This window comes from Ascaphus truei, chromosome 7 (genome assembly GCF_040206685.1).
Source record: "Ascaphus truei isolate aAscTru1 chromosome 7, aAscTru1.hap1, whole genome shotgun sequence".
Taxonomy (NCBI): Eukaryota; Metazoa; Chordata; class Amphibia; order Anura; family Ascaphidae; genus Ascaphus; species Ascaphus truei.
In genome coordinates this window covers 52,180,367-52,205,213 of record NC_134489.1, presented here as the reverse complement: position 1 = coordinate 52,205,213, position 24,847 = coordinate 52,180,367, and the positions used below count along the sequence as shown (strand labels likewise).

At 43.8% G+C, this 24,847-nt stretch overlaps 2 protein-coding genes across 13 annotated transcripts in view; one reads left to right on the top strand and one right to left on the bottom strand.

The window, feature by feature from the left end:
• The window catches only part of ORMDL1 (ORMDL sphingolipid biosynthesis regulator 1), a 27,287-nt gene extending 22,638 nt beyond the window's left edge, over window positions 1-4,649 (bottom strand). Inside the window, exons 1-2 of one of the 3 annotated variants that reach the window (XM_075608390.1) lie at window positions 4,515-4,625; window positions 4,287-4,323 (exon numbers count right to left, since the gene is read on the bottom strand). The gene's annotated coding sequence lies outside the window, so the exon portion shown is untranslated. The other 2 variants (XM_075608388.1, XM_075608389.1) reach the window with 2 other exon arrangements.
• A 26-nt stretch (window positions 4,650-4,675) lies between these two features.
• The window catches only part of PMS1 (PMS1 homolog 1, mismatch repair system component), a 92,406-nt gene continuing 72,234 nt past the window's right edge, over window positions 4,676-24,847 (top strand). For 5 of the 10 annotated variants that reach the window (XM_075608384.1, XM_075608376.1, XM_075608386.1 and 2 more), the window contains exon 1: window positions 4,676-4,830. The gene's annotated coding sequence lies outside the window, so the exon portion shown is untranslated. Of the gene's footprint in view, window positions 4,883-24,144; window positions 24,162-24,255; window positions 24,306-24,847 lie in introns of those variants that run through there. The other 5 variants (XM_075608377.1, XM_075608379.1, XM_075608381.1 and 2 more) reach the window with 5 other exon arrangements.

Genomic DNA, 24,847 nt, shown 5'->3' with positions numbered 1-24,847 from the left:
TCCCATGAGCGCTAAAGAACATGTCTGTACATACTGAATGAAAAGTTCAGTCCGCGCTCTGGCTCTTTAAACTTGGAGTGTTGGTCCCTCTCAGTTCTCTTGCTGCTTTTGTGTTTATGAGGTGTCTCCCCCACCTCCAAATGTGGTCTGCACCACGCTACCACACGTGGAGGACAGGAGAGTGAACAGAGACAGCCCCAGCGCGCGGGTCTGATCTCTCAGAACTGAGATTACCCTTCATACTTCCTATGTGATGCCCTACTCCTGTGATAGACACCAGAATCGGGGATTATTAAAGAAATTTTATATGTAAGTTACTAATTTTATTATTTGTTGCTAATACAATATCTATCTCTCATCTTGGTGCGCTTTTGTGTTTTTTCTTGTTTTGCTGATATTGGTATGTCTGTACATACTGTGCTATATGTATGCACACAGATGTCTCTTACAAATACCAATACTCCTTGTTTTTCCATCCGTATACACCAATAGGGACCACATAGTATCCACACACACACACACACACTTGTAGTTATGCTACTATCTCTCACATTTCCACACCTACCCACACCCTTTATATTAACTCCCACTCCACACACCCCTTTTGTAAAGCACTGTATACACTGTGGGCTCTCCATTCATTTATATTCACACACACACACACACACACACACACACACACACACACACACAAACACACTCTTAAATCACTTACTTTCAGGAACCATTTAACACCTCTAGCCATAAATCTCATCCACACCGGGGGAAGGACAAGCACAGATAACATTCCAAGAGACACTGTTTTTAAGTACAGGCATACCCCACATTAACGTACGCAATGGGTCCGGAGCATGTATGTAAAGCGAAAATGTACTTGAAGTGAAGCACTACCTTTTTCCCCCTTATCGATGCATGTACTGTACAGCAATCATCATATACGTGCAGGAATTATGTAAATAACGCATGTGTAACAGGCTCTATATAGTCTCCCCGCTTCGGTACAGGTAGGGAGCCGCTATTGCTGTTCAGGACGTGCTGACAGGCGCATGCGTGAGCTGCCGTTTGCCTATTGGGAGATATGTCCTTACTCGTGAGTGTACTTAAAGTGACTGTCCTTAAACCGGGGTATGCCTGTATACCCTTTGCTTGCTTCATTCATTGTAACATCGCCGGAAGAAGCGGTCAGTGTATCTCGAAAGCTCGCACAAATAAAAGCATTTCGTTAGCCACAGAACGGTATCATCTAATTATTTTTTGATTATTGAAGCTCGGCTAACACGGTACTGATACACACACACACACACACACACACACACACACACACACACACACTTATTTTGATTTTTTTTAATTCCCATCAAAATTATATACTATGCATTTATTTTTAGGCAACAAAGCAAAATGTTTATGTGCCCCATGTCAATGTTTAAATAATGTACTATTTTCCCCCCCAGGGGAAAACAAATGAATAAAAACACCATGTGCTAAAAACATTAAAAATACATCACAATACAAGAGATTTAAAAAAAAAAATGTTATGTGCTAGAAGAATTATTCAAGACAGCAAATATATACATATACATATGCTCTATAGCTACTCTGCTACTTTTACAACCGACCTGATTACTGAGCCACCAATTTAAATGATCAGATAAATATATCAAACCGGCAAAAACTCTGGACTCAGCACAAACATGTTGTATAATGACCTCCTTACTACTCATGACATTGTGACCACAGAGAAAATTGATGGGTTTATTCATGCTTATGGACAACAAGTTTGTAAATGAGATAACAAAGATAACCAGGTTCAATGTGCAAAATGACAAGGAGACTAGTAATTAACCCAATCCCTACCGGGGGGGGGGGGGGGGGGGTTAATCTACAGAACAATTAAAATTCTAAACATGTTGCAAGCCAGAGTGATTCTATTTCATTGCAAATCCAATATTTGTCAATCTTAGGCTGCGCTTATAGTGTCCGCGACGGCGATGCCGCTCCAAAACAAAACTATTGACTCCATTGCCAATGCTTATAGTAAGCGCGACCAAAAATTTGGAAGCGGTTAAATTTGATTTTTTACAGACTATCGCCACATGTGACCGTCTGTAAACCAATCAATGACCCCGTCGCTCGCGATGTCGCAAATTGAATTACAACTTTCACTAGTGGCGCCGGCTGACATTGTCGGTCGCGTCGCCGGCATTATAAGCATAGGCTTAATCTTGTCTGTAACTATTACATACGCCAATAATCATATCTCTAACTTTCTTTGAAAAGTTTGTGAATTGACTGTATAACCTCTGTTCATTTAATTTGTTATCAAATCTGTGCGCAGGACATACTTTAGAACGAGAGGTAACTCAATGTATTACTTCCTGGTAAAACGTTTGATAAATAATAAATAAGTGTGATTGATGCTTTAAGTGCTATCAAACATATTCTTCAATGGCTGGGAACCACGTTGCTATGAATGACTTTACTGCTTCTTCACTCGAATTCTGATGGACATTTTCAGTAGAAACTCAGCGGGTTCAATAGACCGTATGACGTTGTCCAGTAATAAGGTTCTTTTGTCCAAGATGAGTGGATTGTCTGCCGTTACATTTGAAATGAACCTTGCCGAGACCCAGAAACAGGTTTGTGTATACCCTCGGCATGACAGATATAAAATGATAGCTAACAAATGTTAATCAGGTACAGTATAAATAAAACATGGATATGGTCAGAAATAATGATGTTTTTCATAAAGCTGTGATCAGACACTCAATAGGAAGAGTTATACTATAAACAGATTCTCAGCAGGTATAACATGAACAGAGAGATAAACCATCAGGTCTTTACTTGTTCAGGTGGATGAGGAGATATAGATATTCAGCAGCAAGGGTTTTCATTCTGATTATTAATGCTCAGGAGGAGCATTAAAAACAGCAAAAATAATATCAGTAATTGGGTCCATCCATACCCAGGAGGCTCAATATAAATCAAACAGGACCTACATCAATAATATGTTTTTTTTAAACCCAATTTCCAGTATAAGTGGATGCTCAACAACTATCATCAGTAACTAGGACCCTGAGCAAACACTCAGCATGCACAGTATAAATAAATGAACCCATTCATTGAGTGATCACTAAACTGGAGTTACATAGGCAACAGTAATTCCTAATCCATTCCCTGAGTGGATAATCAACATGCATTCAGTACAGTAACTAGGTCTCTGATCCGCATACCCTTAATGGATGATCAGCAGCATACAACCAGATTATTAATCCAAACTGGCAGGGGATGCAGATCATAAGAGCTATGATCAGACACCTGGGTCCTGTTCCATTCTCTGCAGTCACAATGTAAAGATCGGAACAAGTGCAATGCTGAAGCAAGATGGCAACATGACACAGCTGGCTGGCAGCCACTGCAAGGCAGGAACAAGAGAGCAGCAGGCAGTGTAAACAAACACTGCAGCCTTGAAACGGTGCCGACCAAGTGGGGGAGGAATAGGCCACACGTCCATTTTTGTTTTTTTGCAGTTTCCCTTTTTTGTCGTGATCTGAGGGGTTTTTTTTGGGGGGGGGGGGAAGGAAGGAGCGAGCGAGCGTATGTGTGTGTGTATATACATACATACACACACACACACACACACACACACACACACACACACACACACACACACACATATATACACATATATATACACACACACACACACACACAGCTGCTGATGTAATGCACATTTGTTTTGCATTGAGCAGCTAGCGGTCTATGCACAGTGATCTCATCCCAAGGGGGGCCTGGAGCTGCTTAAAAACATACAGATCTGTCTGAGCTCATCCTGCGATGACAGGAACAGGCGCTTACATAAAGCAAGCTATAGCCCACTACAACAACTAGACACTGTACCAATGATACAATGTTTACAAGTACTCCCACCAGTAAAATAACCATACACAGGCTGATATTTCTCCTTTCGATTGCAATCGGGCTCCGGTTTAACCCCTTTGCTGCTGGGGCAAGTTCTGCAGTTTGCATAATCCAACCATGCCCATTGCTTGCCTTGTAAAATAAAAACCCATACAAACAATCCCCATAATGTTGCTACAAAAAGCAATGTCTTAATATTCTCCAAAACACTCAAGATGTATAATCCAATCGGTTGATTGTACGCCTACTTGACACCTAAATTGAACTCATTAGCTGCGGCAACATCCTGACCTTACGCCAGACACAAACACACTAGTTGAACATATTTAAACAACTCAACGTGGGTTTAATAATTCTCAACATACCTGATCCTAACCACTTGACCACTGCAAAGTCCAGATCCTACAAAAAAAACACAAATTGATCACGCAACAGCAGGCTAATGTTTTCTAATTGTTCTCCTGCTGAAGAATTGGGATATTCCCTCAATTGAATGGAATCCGTCTGCTTATTAATTTCCAAACATCTTTGATCTAGGATCCCTTGGATCCCAGCAGCAAGGTAATCAATCGATCTTGCACGTTGGCTCTTACCAGCTGGTGATCACTGTCTGCTCTGCTTCCTCCCAATCACACGCAGCTGGAATGGAACGCGCCGCCGCTGTTACAAAGGTTCCCGAACGTTGGACTAGATCCCAAATGGAACGCGGCGTGCGGAAGAGTGTCAACGCGGCTTGATTGACGTTCGGTCCCTCCATTGGACTGCCGAGGCACCCCCTATGTGACGTCATGGCGGAGGCGGGGCTTCCGCTCTGCAGCACCTGGTTGCATGGCATGGCTGAAGTTGGCTCACTAGCATGGACATAATAGGAGGAAACAGCAGGGTACAGGGGAGAAGAAGCTGATGCAAGTATATAATCTGATCTGTGGGGTGCAACCAGGTAGCCCCACCCTGGCAAGTGGTATGCTGCAGTATACAGTCATATTGAGTATCCCTTGGCATCTCTCTTAGATAAGAACATGACCCCTCCCCTGCCAGACATAAATTAACACAATTGTGAAGCATCACGGATTTCCTCTGTTGGTGCATAATAATCAGGAACACACAGTGGGATCTACTTTGTTGGAGAGCCCCAATAATCTTGGCTGCGGGTTTAAACACCTGATCAGTTGGTTCTGTGCACCTTTACTGGTTTATATTTCCATGCAGGTGTAGACTCACTGCAACCCTTTACATTTGTTTCAAAATGTCCTATTATCATTTTTTTTTCTTTAATGCTTTTTCTGTGAATTTGAAGTGCAATCGCGTCCATGGCTGACGTGTACTAATAACGTGACATATATTTAAGGGGTTACATCTGGGTGGTTGATGCATTTTATAGCCCTTTTGGGTGCACCGTTATGTAGCTACCACATCATGAAGTTCTGGCCCGTCATCCGTGACATCACAATCATGATGAGGGGCTGTGGTACTCTGGTGTTGTGGCCAATCTGCTGCTCAAATGGTTAATTCAAATCCGAAGCCTATAATTATTTAAAAATCTTTTTTTAAGTTGGTAAACATGATGAGCTGAGACTTCAGAAGGTTTTAATTTCTTCTGGCTGCTCCCTTTTGTCTGTCACACCGTGTTCAACAAGATTTTGCACAGCCAGAACCCCCCTCTCTCCCTCATCCTTATGGACTCTGATAAGGACAGGGTGGGCTGAGGGTAAATAAGACACTTGATTGAAAAATACTTACCAATGAAGGCAGTAATGCCACCAGAAACCTGTTTGTGTTTAACTAATATGTTCATATCTTGCCCCCAGAGCATGTCCTGTTCCTTTTATATATTTTTGGTTTGTGTTAAAAATCATGATTTTCTTAATCTCTATCTTCTGAGGCTGTCATGGTAACCTTCAGACTGAGAGCTATTAACCGTGTGAACCCACCTTGCACCATGTTGAGTGTGGTTAGTCAGTATTTTTAACCCCTATAGTAGATTACTGTATTGCATTATATTTTCTTTGTTTTATATTTTTCATATATTTCCTGGGACTATTTTGAGCTGTGCCAGTTTTTGACATCTGTTGGAGGGAATTTGGGAATTCCTTTGAAGGAGCAACATTGGTCTTGCAGCTTTGTATTTGTACATTGTAGTTTTACATATATTTTGTATGGCACTTCACTGATACTTTGTGTGGTATGTATGTATGTTTGTATGTGTATGTATGTATGGCGTTGCCCGGGAGTCACTGTCCCGTCCCCCCCGCCCCCCACACACACACTGTCCCCTCCCTCACACACACACACACACACACACACACTGTCCCCTCCCTCACACACACACACTGTCCCCTCCCACACACACACACACACACACACACACACACACACACACACACACACACACACACACACACACACACACACACACACTGTCCGCTCCCTCACACACACACACTGTCTGCTCCCTCACACACACACACACACACACACTGTCTGCTCCCTCACACACACACACACACACACACTGTCTGCTCCCTCACACACACACACACACACTGTCCGCTCCCTCACACACACACACACTGTCCGCTCCCTCACACACACACACACTGTCCGCTCCCTCACACACACACACACACTGTCCGCTCCCACACACACACACACACACACACACACACACACACACACACACACTCACACTCACACTCACACTCACACACACACTCACACTCACACACACACACACACTGTCCACACACTCACACACACACACACACTGTCCCCCCACTCACACACACACACACACTGTCCCCCCCCTCACACACACACACACACACTGTCCCCCCCCTCACACACACACACACACTGTCCCCCCCCTCACACACACACACACACACTGTCCCCCCCTCCCCCACACACACACACTGTCCCCCTCCCCCCCACACACACACACTGTCCCCCCCTCCCCCCCACACACACACACTGTCCCCCCCCTCCCCCACACACACACACACACTGTCCCCCCCCTCCCCCACACACACACACACACACTGTCCCCCCCCTCCCCCACACACACACACTGTCCCCCCCCTCCCACACACACACACACACTGTCCCCCCCCTCCCCCACACACACACACTGTCCCCCCCCTCCCCCACACACACACACTGTCCCCCCCTCCCCCCCCACACACACACACTGTCCCCCCCTCCCCCACACACACACACACACTGTCCCCCCCCTCCCCCACACACACACACACACACTGTCCCCCCCCTCCCCCACACACACACACTGTCCCCCCCCTCCCCCCCACACACACACTGTCCCCCCCCTACCCCCCACACACACACTGTCCCCCCTCCCCCACACACACACACACACTGTCCCCCCCTCCCCCCCACACACACACTGTCCCCCCCTCCCCCCACACACACACTGTCCCCCCCTCCCCCACACACACACACTGTCCCCCCCTCCCCCACACACACACACTGTCCCCCCCTCCCCCACACACACACACTGTCCCCCCCTCCCCCACACACACACACTGTCCCCCCCCTCCCCCACACACACACACTGTCCCCCCCCCTCCCCCACACACACACACTGTCCCCCCCCCCTCCCCCACACACACACACACTGTCCCCCCACACACACACTGTCCCCCCACACACACACTGTCCCCCCACACACACACTGTCCCCCCACACACACACTGTCCCCCCACACACACACTGTCCCCCCCCCACACACACACTGTCCCCCCCCACACACACACACACTGTCCCCCCATCCCCCACACACACACTGTCCCCCCCCCCCACACACACATACGGTGTCCCACACACACTGTCCCCCCCTCTCCCCCCCCACACACTGTCTGTCCCCCCCCACACACTGTCTGTCCCCCCCCACACACACACACTGTCCCCCCCCCACACACACACTGTCCCCCCCCACACACACACTGTCCCCCCCCCCACACACACTGTCCCCCCCCCACACACACTGTCCCCCCCCACACACACACTGTCCCCCCCCACACACACACTGTCCCCCCCCCCCCCCACACACACACGGTGTCCCACACACACTGTCCCCCCCTCTCCCCCCCCACACACTGTCCCCCCCCCCCACACCCACACACTGTCCCCCCCCCACACACACTGTCCCCCCCACACACTCTGTTCCCCCCCTCACACACACACACACTGTCCCCCCCCCACACACACACACTGTCCCCCCCCTCCCCCACACACACACACTGTCCCCCCTCCCCCACACACACACACTGTCCCCCCCCCTCCCCCACACACACACTGTCCCCCCCCTCCCCCACACACACACTGTCCCCCCTCCCCCACACACACACAAAGCCCCCTCACCTCTGCCAGGACTCACAGCACCACTCCTCTCTCCCGCGCTCCTCCGATTGTCGTGCGCCTGGCCCTTCTCTGCTCTCCCTCCTCCCGTCCGGGGAGCGCTGCGCACGCGCCCCCTTTCTGCACCTGTGAGCGCGAGCCGCCGGGAAACGTGCAGCAGGGAAGGTGCAGGGCCTGTCCGTGTGACGGGGGAGAGTGACGGCCACCGGGAGGGGGGAAGGTGAGCTGCAAGGGGGCCTGAAGCAGTGGTGTGAGTGTGTGAGGCCAATGAGAGGTGTGCGGGGGCGGGCCAAGGGGGCCTGAAGCAGTGGTGTGAGTGTGTGAGGCCAATGAGAGGTGTGCGGGTGCGGGCGGGCCAAGGGATCAATGAGATTGCCGCTAGGGACAGGGAACACACCAGGGAAACATACATACATACATACAATGCTTTTAGTAAGATATATATATATATATATATTTGTGTGGTGATCAGGGGATCCTGATGACCAAAGAAGACAGCACACAAGCAAAAAAGTGTATTGTGGAACACAAGGCTTGTTAAAGCTGACTACAAAGATCGCAAGGTCTATCGCTGGTTGCTAGGACTAGGGGAACCCAATGCAGGGCGTGGGGGACAGAGACGTAAATCCACTCGTGCCAGGAAGTGTGCCTACGAGTGACACTGACTTCTCAGATAACACAGAGGGCTCTGGAAGTGATTTTTTAGGTCCAGCGAACGCCGGCCACGCCAAACCTCCGTTTCCAGATACAGACGGAAGGGACCCACCAGGAGGGGTGGGAGAAAATCAGCGGTATCCAGAGCGCGAAAACAGGAGAGGCAGAGGACCTCGCGGACGCAGGCCAGCACGGTAATTTACAACCTTACGGACTTTACACTAACCGCGGCGCAGCTGAGTGTTCTCCATAAAGGCCTTAGTTTTGTACCCACTAACGTTCAACGCAGCTTTAACTGGGAAGTTGAAATGTACAAGTTCCACAGACAACTTAGACTTAAAGACTTCTTCATCAAACAGCCCCCACTCAGCACCTCAGTGAAGGCAAACATGTTTAAATGCAGCAGCAATTTTGATCCTCAAACAAACAACCATAGTATTTCTGCTTTCATGAATGTTTTAGATAAGGAAACTGGCATTGATATCAAGACCGACAAAGTCAGCTATTATAACATCACACGAGAAGAAAAATCTGCTATTGACACAGTTAGAAAAAACAAAGATATCATCATCCGCGCAGCGGACAAAGGGGGTGGCATTGTGTTACTCAAATATGTGGACTATAAAATGGAAATAGAGGATCAATTATCCAACACATCCACATATAGACTCTTACCAGGGGATCCCACAGTGGAGTTTAAAAAGGAAGTGGATTCGATCATACAGATGGGAGTTTCGAACAACTGGATCTCTGAAGAAACGGGTAAATTTCTTACACAGCCCTTTCCAAGAATACCAATTCTGTACACCTTGCCTAAAATACACAAATCAGCCACGAATCCCCCTGGAAGACCTATCATTTCCGCAAGAGGGTCTCTATGCCATCCACTATCTCAATTCATTGATTTTTTTTCTCCAGCCTATGGTCATGGGTATGAGCTCTTTTATTAAAGACACGACGGATTTCATTTTACAGATCGGAGACATCAAATTGGAAGAAATGGAATTTATTCTGGTCACTCTAGACGTCAGTAGTCTGTACACCAATATACCCCACCAAGAGGGGCTGGATGCTGTTAGATCCAAGTTTGGGGCCTTTTCAACACATGAGGGTCCACCGGTGGAATTCTTAATGTTGCTCATGGAAATCATCCTCAACAAGAATTATTTCAGATTTGAGAGAAATACCTATTTGCAGCTAAGCTGGACCGCAATGGGGTCTAATATGGCCCCAGCCTATGCTAATCTATTCATGGATGTGTATGAACATACGCACATCTTACATGACGCTCCACATGCGGTTTGTATCAAGAAATATCTAAGATACATAGATGACATCTTTCTCATATGGGATGGGCCGGAGAGTGCGCTCCTAGAATTCATTGAATACTTGAATCAAATCCCATCTACCATCAGGTTCACAGCACAGTTCAGCAAATCCGAGATTTAATTTTTGGACACCATAGTGTACAGGTCCGGCGGAGGGTTGGCTACCAGGCTTTATCACAAAGATACAGACAGAAACACGCTGTTGTATGCCACCAGCCACCACCCAACACCTCTCAAGAGGGGACTCCCCTTCTCGCAGTTTCTGAGAGTGAAGAGGATAATTTCCAATCCGGATGAACTGGAACCGGCACTTACAGACATGGCAGCACGTTTCCAAGATAGGGGCTATGACCACAAGGACATCAGTGAGGCCCTGGAGAAAGTAAGAAGCCTTGACAGAGTGGCTTTGCTGCAATCAAACAACATCAAACCTATTCAACAACGTTGTCATTTTGTCAGCACTTTGTGCACGGCGTCCAACCGCATCAAACGTAGCGTACACAAGAACTGGCATATCTTGGCCAATGATAACAGAATTGGAAAAATCTGTAAAGATCCCCCATTGTTTTGCTATAAGCGGGGATGCAACTTAGGTGATATGCTGACGCAAGCGGATCCAGTGGACAAATATGGACCTACCAAAACCTGGCTGGACAGAAAACCAGGATCGTACCGGTGCCATGGGTGGACAAATTGCGGCTTCGTGCAAACAGGCTCCAGTTATTCCCATCCGCACAGTGGGGCTCCAATCAAAATCAAGCATTTCCTAAATTGTGAGTCCCGCTTTGTCATGTACATGATCACGTGCCCCTGTGGTCTTCGCTACGTGGGCAAAACGACGCGTATGCTGAAGGAGAGAATTGCGATACACCGATCAACAATTAGGTAAGCATTGAATAGCACGGACGATTAAACTGAGCTCAAATATCTGCCGGTTGCTAGGCACTTCAAAGAAATGCGGCACTCCTTAGCTACTATGCGTTGTATGCCCATCCTACAGGTGCAACCACCACCTCGTGGTGGAGACAGAAATAAGATGCTTCTGCAACAGGAAGCAAGACTAATATATGAACTCAAGACAATTTCACCATATGGACTCAATGAGGATTTGAAGTTGGGCTGTTTTTTGTAAAATGTTCTGTAGAATGTTTTTTTCATTATTTCAGAGTGTACGTATTCTATAGCCATGTCCAATTCCTCCATCCCCCCCCTCTTTCCCTGTATGTTTTATTCACCGTTTTCACCCTTAGGTGTTTTACATCACTGGGTGATTGATGTTTTGGTACTATTACAACACAGCCGACTGGCAGACATTGAACTTATATAGAACGCATTGACTCCCTATATGGATAGATTTTTTTTAAACCACATATACATCATCCTATAACATGCATGGAGCGTTGCTGCTCGCATTTAAATTTTGCTAGTAGATAGAATATTATATGGTGAGTGCACTCATTATCTAGATTTGGTTTTAGGCACTTATGCATTAGAGTTCCCCATATATATACTTCAATGGGCAGCAAATACCATGACTTGGATGGTGGATTACTTTAAAGATGTTTATTTTTGTCCTCTCTGTATTCAACGCTTTGGCACTGTGGGTTAATGTATTACTGTAATCGCAGCATGGACTTTATCAGTGAGTACCACCACGTCCGCGCCTTCTCAATGGTTGGCACGGACGCTGGCGGGTTGCTAGAGTACACACGGTGCATGTGCATCAGACCTTACTCCTATTCTGTGTATGGCACTCCCTCCTCTGAGCTACGTTGGCGTCACTGGTCCTACATTGCGCATGTGCGCATGAGTTAATCCAGTGCGCATTCAAGCGTACCCCACCCACTTGTAGCTAGGGACAGGACTGAGTTGCTAGGGAGACATTGCGCAGGCGCGCGTGAGTATATACAAACGTACTCGCGGGAGTATACACCAACTTATTACACACGGCGTCCCCCCCCCTCCACCCACCCTCTTTTGCTTAGTACACGATCGGGCACTAAGGGTTCATTGCGCACACGCGCTGTGACACAGTGAGCGGCCGTGCGCCCCCATTCACCCCTCCTCTCCCCTCTCTGCCTCCACTCTGCAAGATACACGATCGGGCAGCTCAGGGTAAGTAACCCAGACGTGGTGGCTTATTCCACGGACAGGCTGCACTAAGTACAATACACATGCAGGCTATATGAGTCCTTTCTGGCTGTTATTACAGCAAGATCTGCCGGAATCCATTGCGTTCAGTTTCTTTTAATATTGCACTTTTATTATTGCATATATATTGACTCAGATCTAGATGTATAATCATGTTCTCTTTTTACTATACAATATGCATGTGTAGCCATGGTTACCAAGACGCAATCAGGGTGCGCTGTGACGTCACCATATGGACAGCATTGGTATAACATGTGACCAAATATACAAGGGTTTAGATCAGGTTGTTTCATTGGTGCTGGTCAGTATCAGTATACATGGTTGGCTGTGACATGTTGTGGGTTGTACCTGGGATTGTAATTAGGATTTTCTGTAATTGGTTTCAGGTGATTTCATGCATGTTTTTAGGGGTATATATGGGTGCTTGTTTTAGTCTGTTGTGCACTGCCCTGAGGAAGGTCCCGTTGTGAGGACCGAAACGTTGGCGGCCTTGTGTTCCACAATACACTTTTTTGCTATCAACCTTGCAGTGTGCTGTCTTCTTTGGTCATCAGGATCCCCTGGTCACCACACAGTCTATATGCTACATATGGGACAAGCATCTGCTTCTGAAGTAAACCGTGAGTGCAAATCTCCATACCATGACTATATATATATATATATATATATATATATATATGTGTGTATGTATATGTAATGTGTGTGTGTGTGTGTGTGTGTGTGTGTGTGTGTGTGTATATATATATATATATATATATATATATATATATATATATATATATATATATATATATATATATATATATATATATATATATATATATATATATATATATATATATATATATATATATATATATATATATATTGTGAAAAAGAAAGTACACCCTCTTTGAATTCTATGGTTTTACATATCAGGACATAATCATAATCATCTGTTCCTTAGTAGGTCTTAAAATTAGGTAAATACAACCTCAGATGAACAACAACACATGACATATTACACCGTGTCGATTTATTCAACAAAAATAAAGCCAAAATGGAGAAGCCATGTGTGAAAAACTAAGTACACCTTATGATTCAATAGCTTGTAGAACCACATTTAGCAGCAATAACTTGAAGTAATCATTTTCTGTATGAGTTTCAGTCTCTCACATCGTTGTGGTGGAATTTTGGCCCACTCTTCTTTACAACATTGCTTCAGTTCATTGAGGATTGCGGGCATTTGTTTATGCATAGCTCTCTTAAGGTCCTGCCACAGCATTTCAGTTGGGTTGAGGTCTGGACTTTGACTTGGCCATTGCAACACCTTGATTCTTTTCTTTTTCCGCCATTCTGTTGTAGATTTGCTGGTGTGCTTGGGATCATTGTCCTGTTGCATGACCCAATTTCGGCCAAGCTTTAGCTGTCGGACAGATGGCCTCACATTTGACTCTAGAATACTTTGGTATACAGAGGAGTTCATGGTCGACTCAATGACTGCAAAGTTCTCAGGTCCTGTGGCTGCAGAAGTAGCCCAAATCATCACCCTTCCACCACCGTGCTTGACAGTTGGTATGAGGTGTTTGTGCTGATATGCTGTGTTTTGTTTTCACAAAACGTGGCGCTGTGCATTATGGCCAAACATCTCCACTTTGGTCTCGTCTGTCCAAAGGACATTGTTCCAGAAGTCTTGTGGTTTGTTCAGATGCAGCTTTTCAAACCTAAGCCGTGCTGCCATGTTCTTTTTAGAGAGAAAAGGTTTTCTCCTGGCAACCCTTCCAAACAAACCATACTTGTTCAGTCTTTTTCTAATTGTACTGTCATGAACTTTAACGTTTAACATGCTAACTGAGGCCTGTAGAGTCTGAGATGTAACTCTTTGTTTTTTTGCAATTTCTCTCAGCAGTGCACGGTCTGACCTTGGAGTGAATTCGCTGGGACGTCCACTCCTGGGAAGATTGGCAATTGTCTTGAATGTTTTCCACTTTTGAATAATCTTTCTCACTGTAGAATGATGGACTTTAAATTGTTTGGAAATGGCCTTATAACCCTTCCCAGATTGATGGGCAACAACAATTGCTTCTCTAAGATCATTGCTGATGTCTTTCCTCCTTGGCATTGTGTTAACACACATGAATGCTCCAGACCAGCAAATTGCTAAAACTTTGGCTTTTATAGAGGTGGTCACATCTGCTGATGATCAATTAATCAAGGGCATTTGATTAGCAGCACCTGGCTGCTACTTAGCATCTTAATTCCTATGGAAGCAGCAAGGGTGTACAGTACTTAGTTTATCACACATAGCTTCTCCATTTAGGCTTTATTTTTGTTAAATAAATCATGACACGTGTAATATGTCATGTGTTTTTGTTCATCTGAGGTTGTATTTACCTAATTTTTAGACCTGCTAAGGAACAGATGATTGTTATTATGTCCTGATATGTAAAACCATAGAATTGAAAGAGGGTGTACTTTTTTTTTTCCCCACACAACTGTATATTTACACACACACTTACACCAATAACATTCAGGGACCCTATAACACCTTAAGTCATAAATCGCATATTGCACTGGGGAGAAGGATAGGCTTCAGTCAGATACATTCCAGGATGCATTGTTTTTTTTAAGGAAAAACCTTTCTTGCTTTATCCATAGTAACACAGCTGAAGAAGAGATCAGGGTATCTTGAAAGCTCGCACAAATAAAAGCATTTCGTGTGTGTGTGTGTGTGTGTCTCGACAAGCCCACTCGCATGTGGTGTGTTGAAATGACCACTTGGGGAGTTTGGAAGCAGGACTGAGGTGGACTACTGGAGCAGGGCAGCAGAGGGGGTGAGCGGCACGGTGGAAGAGGATTGAGGAGGACCACGGAGCAGAGGAGCAAGACAGAACGTGGCAGGAGGAGTACAGGGAGGAGAGCGTCCCAACAATTAAGTTAAAAAACTTTGAAATGTCCGGTTGCAGGGAAAAGGGGGCGGAGCTGGCATTGTCAGGGGTGGAGTTGGTATTGTCAGGGGGTGGGGCCAATAACATCAAGAACGGAGCTGCTGTGCCATGCTCCTCACAGCCCCTGTGCTGTGAGCATGCCTGCTGCTAACAGCCCCTCCTGTTAAAAGTGGCTCCTCTAGGTCAGTCTTTGTGTATGAGTCTGTGCTGGTATGTGTGTGAGTTTTTTGTGCAGGTCAGGGTCAGTGTTTGAGATCTGTGCTGATCAGGGTCTGTGTGTGTGAGTTGTGCAGGTAAGGGTATGTGTGCGAGTTGTGTAGGTTAGGGTCTGTGCGTGAGTTGGGTAGGTTATGGTGTGTGTTGTGTAGGTTCAGTGAGTGTGTGTGTGTGTGTGTGTGTGTGTGTGTGTGTGTGTTATTTATCCAGGTTAGTGTTTGTGTGTGTGTGTGTGTGTGTATGTTTTCAGTAAACTAGTGTCTGCAGGTCAGTGTGTGTATGTGGAAAGTGCTGGTTGTTTATATGTATGTGGTGGGCGTATCAGGTGTGTACTTGTGTTTTTTATGGTGCCTACATACAAATATAGCCAACGTTGTTGCAACCATTATAGTGTAAAAAAAAAGGGGGGGAAATGGTGTAAATAGCGCTAAAAGGTAAAACAATAACAATACAGTGTATTAATATTAATAATATTATGTGACCCTACACAAAACCAAAAAATGGGCTAGGCTGCCAGGTGATACTAACTCCAAGACACAGTTGGCAAAAAGAAACACAAAATAAACAATACAAACCGGCACCAAAATAGTCCAAAGGGAATACTTATAGTCCAATGGTGTTAAAGTCTCTAGAGGTGGATATCAGCTTGTATCACTTTCCAGCTCCTCCACAAGACGTTACTCCATGCATATATTGCAGAAAGAAAAGAGACAGAAAGAACACATCATAGTGCAACAATGCAAATATAGAACATGCAGGACAAACAGGACAGGACAAACACTAAACAGAACAAGCAAGGCTGACTAATAGTAAGAGTTAATTTAATATACACAATAAAAAAACTATAGCAGATGTGGGATCCGGTAGGTTAAAACCGGAGTCCTACTTACAGAACTGCCACAGATCATAAGCAGAGATATAGATGAATGGTGACCGGCTTTTGCTCCGTGTGAGCACGTGACATCCAAAGGTTTCTTCCAAATGGTGTCCTCCACTCCGCGACCGGAAGTGCGTCACTCCGAATGAATCTGGAGCTCTCCAGGGACTGTCAGTCAATTCGCAGCCGGAAACACATCACATGGGGCGGGTGGAGATACCGAAATCCCTTCTCTTATAAGATTACTGCGATCACGCTCAGCAAGTCCTCCGCCTTAGTTGAAAGTAACTCAAAATAAACTGCCCAACGCGGTTCGTGCGCATGCGCACTTCTTCAGGGGCACGAAACGCGTTGGGCAGTTTGTTTTGAGTTACTTTCAACTAAGGCGGAGGACTTGCTGAGCGTGATCGCAGTAATCGTTTGAGAGAAGGGATTTCGGCATTTTTACCCGCCCCTGGTGACGTGTTTCCGGCTGCGGATTGACTGACAGTCCCTGGAGAGCTCCAGATTCATCCTGAGTGACGCACTTCCGGTCGCGTAGTGAAGGACACCATTTGGAAGAAACCTTTGGATGTCACGTGTTCACACGGAGCTACAGCCGGTCACCATTCATCTATATCTCTGCTTATGATCTGTGGCAGTTCTGTAAGTAGGACTCCGGTTTTAACCTACCGGATCCCACATCTGCTATAGTTTTTTATTGTGTATATTAAATTAACTCTTACTATTAGTCAGCCTTGCTTGTTCTGTTTAGTGTTTGTCCTGTCCTGTTTGTCCTGCATGTTCTATATTTTCATTGTTGCACTATGATGTGTTCTTTCTGTCTCTTTTCTTTCTGCAATATATGCATGGAGTAACGTCTTGTGGAGGAGCTGGAAAGTGAGACAAGCTGATATCCACCTCTAGAAACTTTAACACCATTGGACTATAAGTATTCCCTTTGGACTATTTTGGCGCTGGTTTGTAGTGTTTATTTTGTGTAACCATTATAGTGTGATAATGTCGGCTACACCTGTATATAGTGGGGACCAGCATCGCCCTAATATCAGGGTGATGACGGAGGGGGGGGGGAGAAGGGGGAGAGAGAATTACAGGGGTGAGAAGGGGTGGAGAGAATGGCGGGGGAGAGTCAGAGAGAGAATGGTGGGGAGGAGAGACACAAAAAGAGGGTAGATACCGCATACACCCCAAACACATATACAGTAGGTACCCTAAATGCCAGCAAGTAAATAGCTAGTGATAGCTGTTGGCGGTGCTCCAGGGAAATAACATATGAATAACAGAAAGGAAAGAATCCCTAAAGAGCACTCGGGTTACCAAAATATAAAGATAGTTTATTAGAGAACATTATATAAAAACAGGGAAGAAAGAATATAAAATCCGGGGACACCTGAAAAGTTCCTCGTAAGAATTAAACAGTTCAAGGAAGGGACAAAGACCATATCATATTGGACTATCACAAAGCTGTGTGTACATGAAGAAACAGCCCCACATACGCTATTAAGCGAAAATAAAGATAGTGAGAGATGCGTCACACGTGCTAGGGCTATGAATACGTGTGAACAAATGCTGAACATATCTTCCGTCAAAACATGCCTGTGATAATTTAGGGCAGATTGACTAAATAAGTAACAGTAACATAATAGGGATGGGTGGACAAATAAAATGTCAAGTGATTACTGATAATGCGTGAGAAGAGCTGGTGATTAATATGCTTTGCAGAAGATAGCCCCTCGTGTAATGATATATATATTTGGGGTGGGGGTTAGTGTGGGAATTTGTATTTGGGGGGGGAGGGGGCGACAGGGTAGTGGTATGTATCTATGTATGTACTGTGTATTTCTAAATGACAAACTATTTTGCACTGAAAAACAATGACAAAAAACAAAATAATGGGACTTATTATTGTGACATACCTTTTATTCCCCCTCCCCCATATTTTTTCCTTTCCCTAATTCTGATTAAAGTAAGTTTGTTGTATGTTAATGCTTATATAGTATATACCTATTAGTGTGTGTACAGTATATGTATGTGTTTGTGGGGGTGTAATATTCATGCATTTGTTGCGGCTCTCGGAATATTTTGGACAAGCAATTTTTATTTTAAATTTTTATTTTTTTAGAAAATGGCTTCTTCCCTGAAAGGTTGCAGACGGCCTAGGGGAGTTACCCATTCATATCCACAGGAACTGCCATCTGTCAATGTTTGCTGTGGATCATTTATCTGATTTTTAGATTTGCCTATAAATTCAGGCAGACTCTCATTGCATTCCAGCTCACGTGCATTAAGCTTACTGTAGGTGGACTTTCAGATTTCTTGGGATGGTATATAGAGAAATAGGGTTTGAGATTTATTTTGCAAATAAAGTTATTAAGGTCCACAAACAAATCCAATGCTTTAGGTTTTGAACTGGGAGCATAGTGCACACCTTTCTTTAAGTGCAAGGTCTGGTGATCGGACATAACATGGAACGATAGATTGAAAATTCCACTGGCTCAAGTATTTCTCTTAATCTAATTTTCTTCTCCTGTAGACGTTTCTCTGTTCTTGTTCCTATTCTCTTCTTTTTTTTAATTTATTTATTTATTTTCCCCCTCCGAATGGGAGTGGAGGAAATCTTGCTGTATTTCCAATCCTAGAGTGGATAGGACTTTCTTAATCCCATCGGGTGTTCTGGCCGATTTTTGTTCCCTAAAAAAAGAAGGACCTAGTCTATAATCAGTGTGGGGGCCTGTTTTTAGATGTTGCTCCCAGATCCTGAGAGGTGAATACTTTATGAGCACCTAATTGCTCATACAGTAAGCGCTATGTACATTTATGGCGCTATATAAATAAAGACCTACAATACAGTAAATGGCTTGGAAACATTCCACGGAGCCAGTTAACAGACTTAGGAGGAATTGTTCATCTGACATAAATTTGTAGTCACAGCAGTTTATGAATAATTTTGCCCTAAAGGGCTACATTTAGGATTAAGACTTAGTCCACAAATCATATAGTGAAGTGAGGGCAGCTGATAGATCAGTTACTAAAACTAAATCAAAGCCGTAAGGCTTGTCCAGGAGGGAGAGTGTTGACCCGGGTGTTAGAGTAGTTAAATCTGGTCAAAGTCCAACTACGTTTATTACGACATATACAGATGCAGCGGCCGTTATTCGAACATTTCACCGAGCCTTTTTCGTGTGCTCTGCTGTATTCCACGTGGCATTCACGCCGCCAATCACACCAGGCACACATGTGTTTACCGCGGTTGATTTGTTTGAATTTCATGGATTCTGATTTCTTTGGGATCAATTCTTCGCGTATCCATGGCAGAAATGAATGAATTGTAATGTGTACAGTACTGTGCTACTGTGTCAATTTACAGGTGTTTAAAAACCAGAGCACTAAAATGCCATTTTCTGCACTCGATAAAAACACGAGTCAACACACTTCTTAAGGCGGTACGGTTGGAAAAAATCACGCGCCATGACATGAGTATTCCGAGGTATACAACGCGTGAAATGTTCGAATATGGGCCGCTGCATCTGTAATTGTCTTTCAGAGAAAATCACAAAAGTTCTAAATAAACACTGGAACATCTTACTATGTGATTCACATCTAGGTGATCAATTGACAAATAATTTTCCTATATTTCTAACAACTTAAAGGATATAGTCTAGTTCATGATGGGGATAAACCTGGGAATGCTAAGTGCTGTAGAAATCGGTGTCTGCTGTTTAAACCTATCATCCCTCGGGGTTCCTTCACTTCTCACTCTAGGGTAATTTCCTATCTTGTTAAAAGTTATATAAAATGTCTAACTGTACATGTAGTATATTTACGGTCTTGTTCTTTGGGAATCCAATATATTAGGCGCACTAAACGCCCTCTACCGTATGTATGAGGCACCTCGAACATAAGAAGAACAGCCTCTGGGAAGGAAAGTGGAGCACTGCGCAGGGCTAAAGTAAAGGAACCAGCACACCATAGGTTAAAAACGACTTATTAAGCTACTAGGGGAGACACCAACAGTGGAGCAACCACCCACTCTGATGCGTTTCGGGCTAGGCCGTTTGTCAAAGAGTATAACCCCAATACAAAAAACACACATTTATATACACAATTTATCTAATAGATCGCGTCCTTCACCGGAAGTGACGTCAGCGGGACCAGCCGAGGGTCTCGCGAGACTTACCAGTACCACCGGAGTCTCAGGAGACAAACAAGGAGGACCCCACAGCGCCACCTGGCTTGGAGGACGCGCCATAACATCACATAAACAAGTATACATACATAATCAGCAGTGACCCACAATATCAAAGGCAAGAATGGCACTTGTCTAATCATAAAATGGAGATACAATAACCTCACATAAGATGTAGGGAAAAGAATAGGGGGAGGTAGGGGAAGAAAGACCATGCTGAATGTATACATAATAGTCATAATAAAATACACTTATTTCTTAAAAAATAAAAGAAAAAAGGGGAAAAGGAATGGTGGTTGATAGAGAGGTATATACCCATAAATAAAGCTCTAATTCAAAGAATATGTTAATCTTTTTGTTAAATAAGTAAATACCTCTCTATATAACCAACATAGGAGTAAATACTCAATCCATACAGTTCCGAGAACAATATAAGATATTGGACGGCATAGACTCATTCAATGTAAACAGTATACATAAGTTATAGACCTGATAAAAATTGTCATGAGCGAATATCAATAATCTATATGACCTAGAGATATAGAACATAATATAATATACACATAGTATGTGTGTGGTGACAGAATGAAAAAACAAATAATCAGTATATGTCATCAAGAACCCGGGGGAAACATTAATATAATCAGCGAGGGATGAACACCATTGTCACTGAGACAAAAAAATGTTTCAGTTCCCAATCGGTGTTCATCCCTCCCAAAGAATGTATCCAAAACATTTCTCTGCGGTTAAGGATATTCTCCCTATTTCCACCTCTGACAGGTGCCTTAATATGTTCAAGGGCACTAAAAGAAAAATTATTTACATTGCCAGAGGGGCACACAGAGAAGTGTCTTGAGACGGGGTATTTTTCATCCCTCTGTTTAATGGATCTCAGATGTTCAGATATCCTTTGCTTTAGGGGGTGTATGGTTCTCCCTATATATTTGCTGCCACAACCGCATCTAAGCATGTAAACGACATAATTAGAGTTGCATGTAATCAATGATCGAATTCTTAGATTTTCTTTAGTATACACATTTTTAATCTGCTTAAGTGGAGTTGCATACCTACACATATTGCAATTTCCACATTTCTGGAAACCTCTAATCTTAGTAGTAACATTAGTCTTGCCACAGGTCTGTACCAAACTCGGTGATAAATAATGTCCCAGGGTTTTAGCCCTTCTAGACAAATTTAGGTGGAGTTTCAACATATGTCTTAAGTTCTTCATCGAGTTTAAGTACATTCAGTGGGTATTTAAACTCATGTTTGAGCTCAACCAATTATTCCCCTGAAGTTGCGTAAGGGATGAAACGCGTAGGGTTACATACACCGATGCCTTCAATACGACACGAAAGTGGCCGATCATGTCATGCTGACAAACATTGAATGATATGGCCGCTTATCTTCATTTGGCGACAGAAAGATTGGACGATTTCAGCTGAACAGGCACCATTTTGTCTGTAGTCACACTAATTGTATACCTAGAACCTAAATAGTTAACATAGAATAGCAGAGAAAAATACAAGGTCATGAACCCTTGGTAATTTTACATAGCAGAAGCTCATGTGTTTGGAATGTGAAAAGCAGTTTAATCAGTTTGACCAGAAGTGTACAAAGAATAGATACAGATAAATAATGATTCACAACTTGTTGTCTATAGACAGGAATGGGGCCTCTTTGGTATCTACAAAAACGGATTAGGGAGAGGCTAAAAACGGCTTTCGCACGCGTTCTTATTAGGGAGGTAACTGACCTACTGATAAAAAGCACAGCTGGGAAAAGACAGTTCTTATTGGGACAGGCCTATTTTTGGGTAAGTCAGGATTTCCTGGAATAGGGTAGAAGTATTTTATCAGGGGAAGAACTTAACTGAACTACAAATAAGTGGTATCAACAAGAAGACGGCTCTCCGCTCATAACTAATATTGCCTGTAAATAACTATATGATGCCTTCAATCTGTCTCTGGATAAATACTGGAACAAGAATTTGATCCGTGGAATTGTTGACTGAGGTAGAATTACAGATCTTCAAGATATAAGACTTCTGCTATCTGGTCTAACATTGTTGCGGAGATCTATCCATCAGCGGGTAGGTAAAGGTCTGACCGTTTGGATTTACCGCATCGACCCTTATCCACTCCGTGAGCTGGGCATCCTGTGTGTTTTAGTGTTACTCACACATGCGCTATTTCCGTCTGAGTGAAAGTCCTCGCGTTTGTTTAGAACACCTGCTGGCGTCCTAGGGAACGCACGCCGCTAAGCCGATGCATGCGCAGAGGTACAAAACTCATTGGCCTAAAAGGAAACACGGCGCGATGACGTCACGGCAGGTGGGGATCGGAGGTTCTTCTTTTACCAGAGGTACAGTTTATGGGACACGGAGCCCCATTACATTCATAGTTGTGAGGATTTAGGGTTGGATCCAGCGCTGTCTAGTTGCACAAAGATAGGACATGTTTGTTTATGTTCTGCAGGCATTGCACATGCGCAGTAATTATACATAAATACAGACACACGGGGTTGTGATTACCTGTGTAGCTGATACTTATGAGATAATTACTGTTTTGGCACCACCCATATTTCTGTCTCTATATTATGGTGATCTTTTGCACTGTTCACTAGAGCTTGAGAAAGGACCGTGTGGGTCCGAAACGTACATTGCTGTATGTGACGTTGGTTGCCCTATGTTTTAATACATTTCTTTCTTTCTGGAGAGTGCTGCGGACCTTTTCTTTGATATATAGATATATCCGGGCGAGTGGATTTAACCCCCGGGCGAGTAAATATTGGCCCAAGCAGCACACGTTTGGTACTAGGTGGCGAATAGATTTTTTTGTGTGGCGAGTAGATTTTTTGGTGATTTGTCAACCACTGTAAATATATATATTAAATATATATATTAAATATATATATATATATATATATATATATATATATATATATATATATTAAAAGGGGTAGCACTAGAAACCTATACAGTAAAAGATATGAGGTGTGAAAAATAAGAAATGTGTGATCGTGTAAAATAAAAATATGTGAACAAGAGATCATCCACTTTGTGTGTGTGTATGTATATCTATCTCTTGTCCAACGTAATCACATACTTGTATTGTGTCATTATCTCAGACCTCAACTGACCCCTTAGAAAAGCAATGTGGAGTGGTGTATAGTCCGTGCATTTGATAATGCTTTTGGGCCCATATTTTCAATGCTATTAAACATAGCATAATGTATAAACCAACTGGCACTTTTCCAGATTGCATAATAGCTGGGAAACCCCATTCAGTTTGTTTTTGTGGTGCAGACGTACTGTACAGTATAAGATGTCTGGCTGCCTTGATATTGATCACAGGAGGATATCAGCATTTCACACACCTACAGTAGGAAGTAAATAGCTTATCCCGTCACTGCTGAAGTGTCCGACTGGGGAAACTTTGTGACCTTTTATTCACTGCTCAGAGCGCCTGCAACCTATGAAAAAGAAGATCTGGTCAGGATTGCTGCTTTTAGATAGTTATTACAAGGTTGTGCATCATATAGTATTGTCACTTATGATGAATTTAGACTGTCCTATCTCAAGCTGCATGATGCAAATGTTGACTCACTTTTATATTCTAGGGAGCAGGAGATATTACTCAGGACACTCTCACAAGCATACTGCAAGACTGGTCTGTATAGCTAGATTATCTTTGATATCCTTAGCACTTCATGCTGTTGCTCTATGCTGTTGGCCATTGATCACTAGCACACTTACTGTACAGGCAGACCTCGTTTTACAACGCTTCGCTTTATAACGAATGGCTTATCCAACGCTATGCAATGCAAACCTATGTTCATTTTTACAACGCCAAAACGGCTTATCCAACGCTCTTACAACGCTTTGCAAAGTTGTTTATGTGTATATAATATATATATTATATAATATAATATTATGTTATACTATATAATATATTATATTATTATATTTTATGTTATATTATATATATAATACAGTATATACACTATATAATTTATGTGTGTGCTGCATATCTTATTGCCTGCGTAAAATATTTGGTGTATTTTAGTGTTAAAAATGCCTTCAGGAACGGAACCTTTCATTTAAACAGTGTTCCTATGGGAAAACGTGTTTCGCTTTAAGACGTTTCGCTATCCAACGCCATTTTGAGTAACGCATTGTGTCGGATAACCAAGGACTGTGTGTACTTAGGCT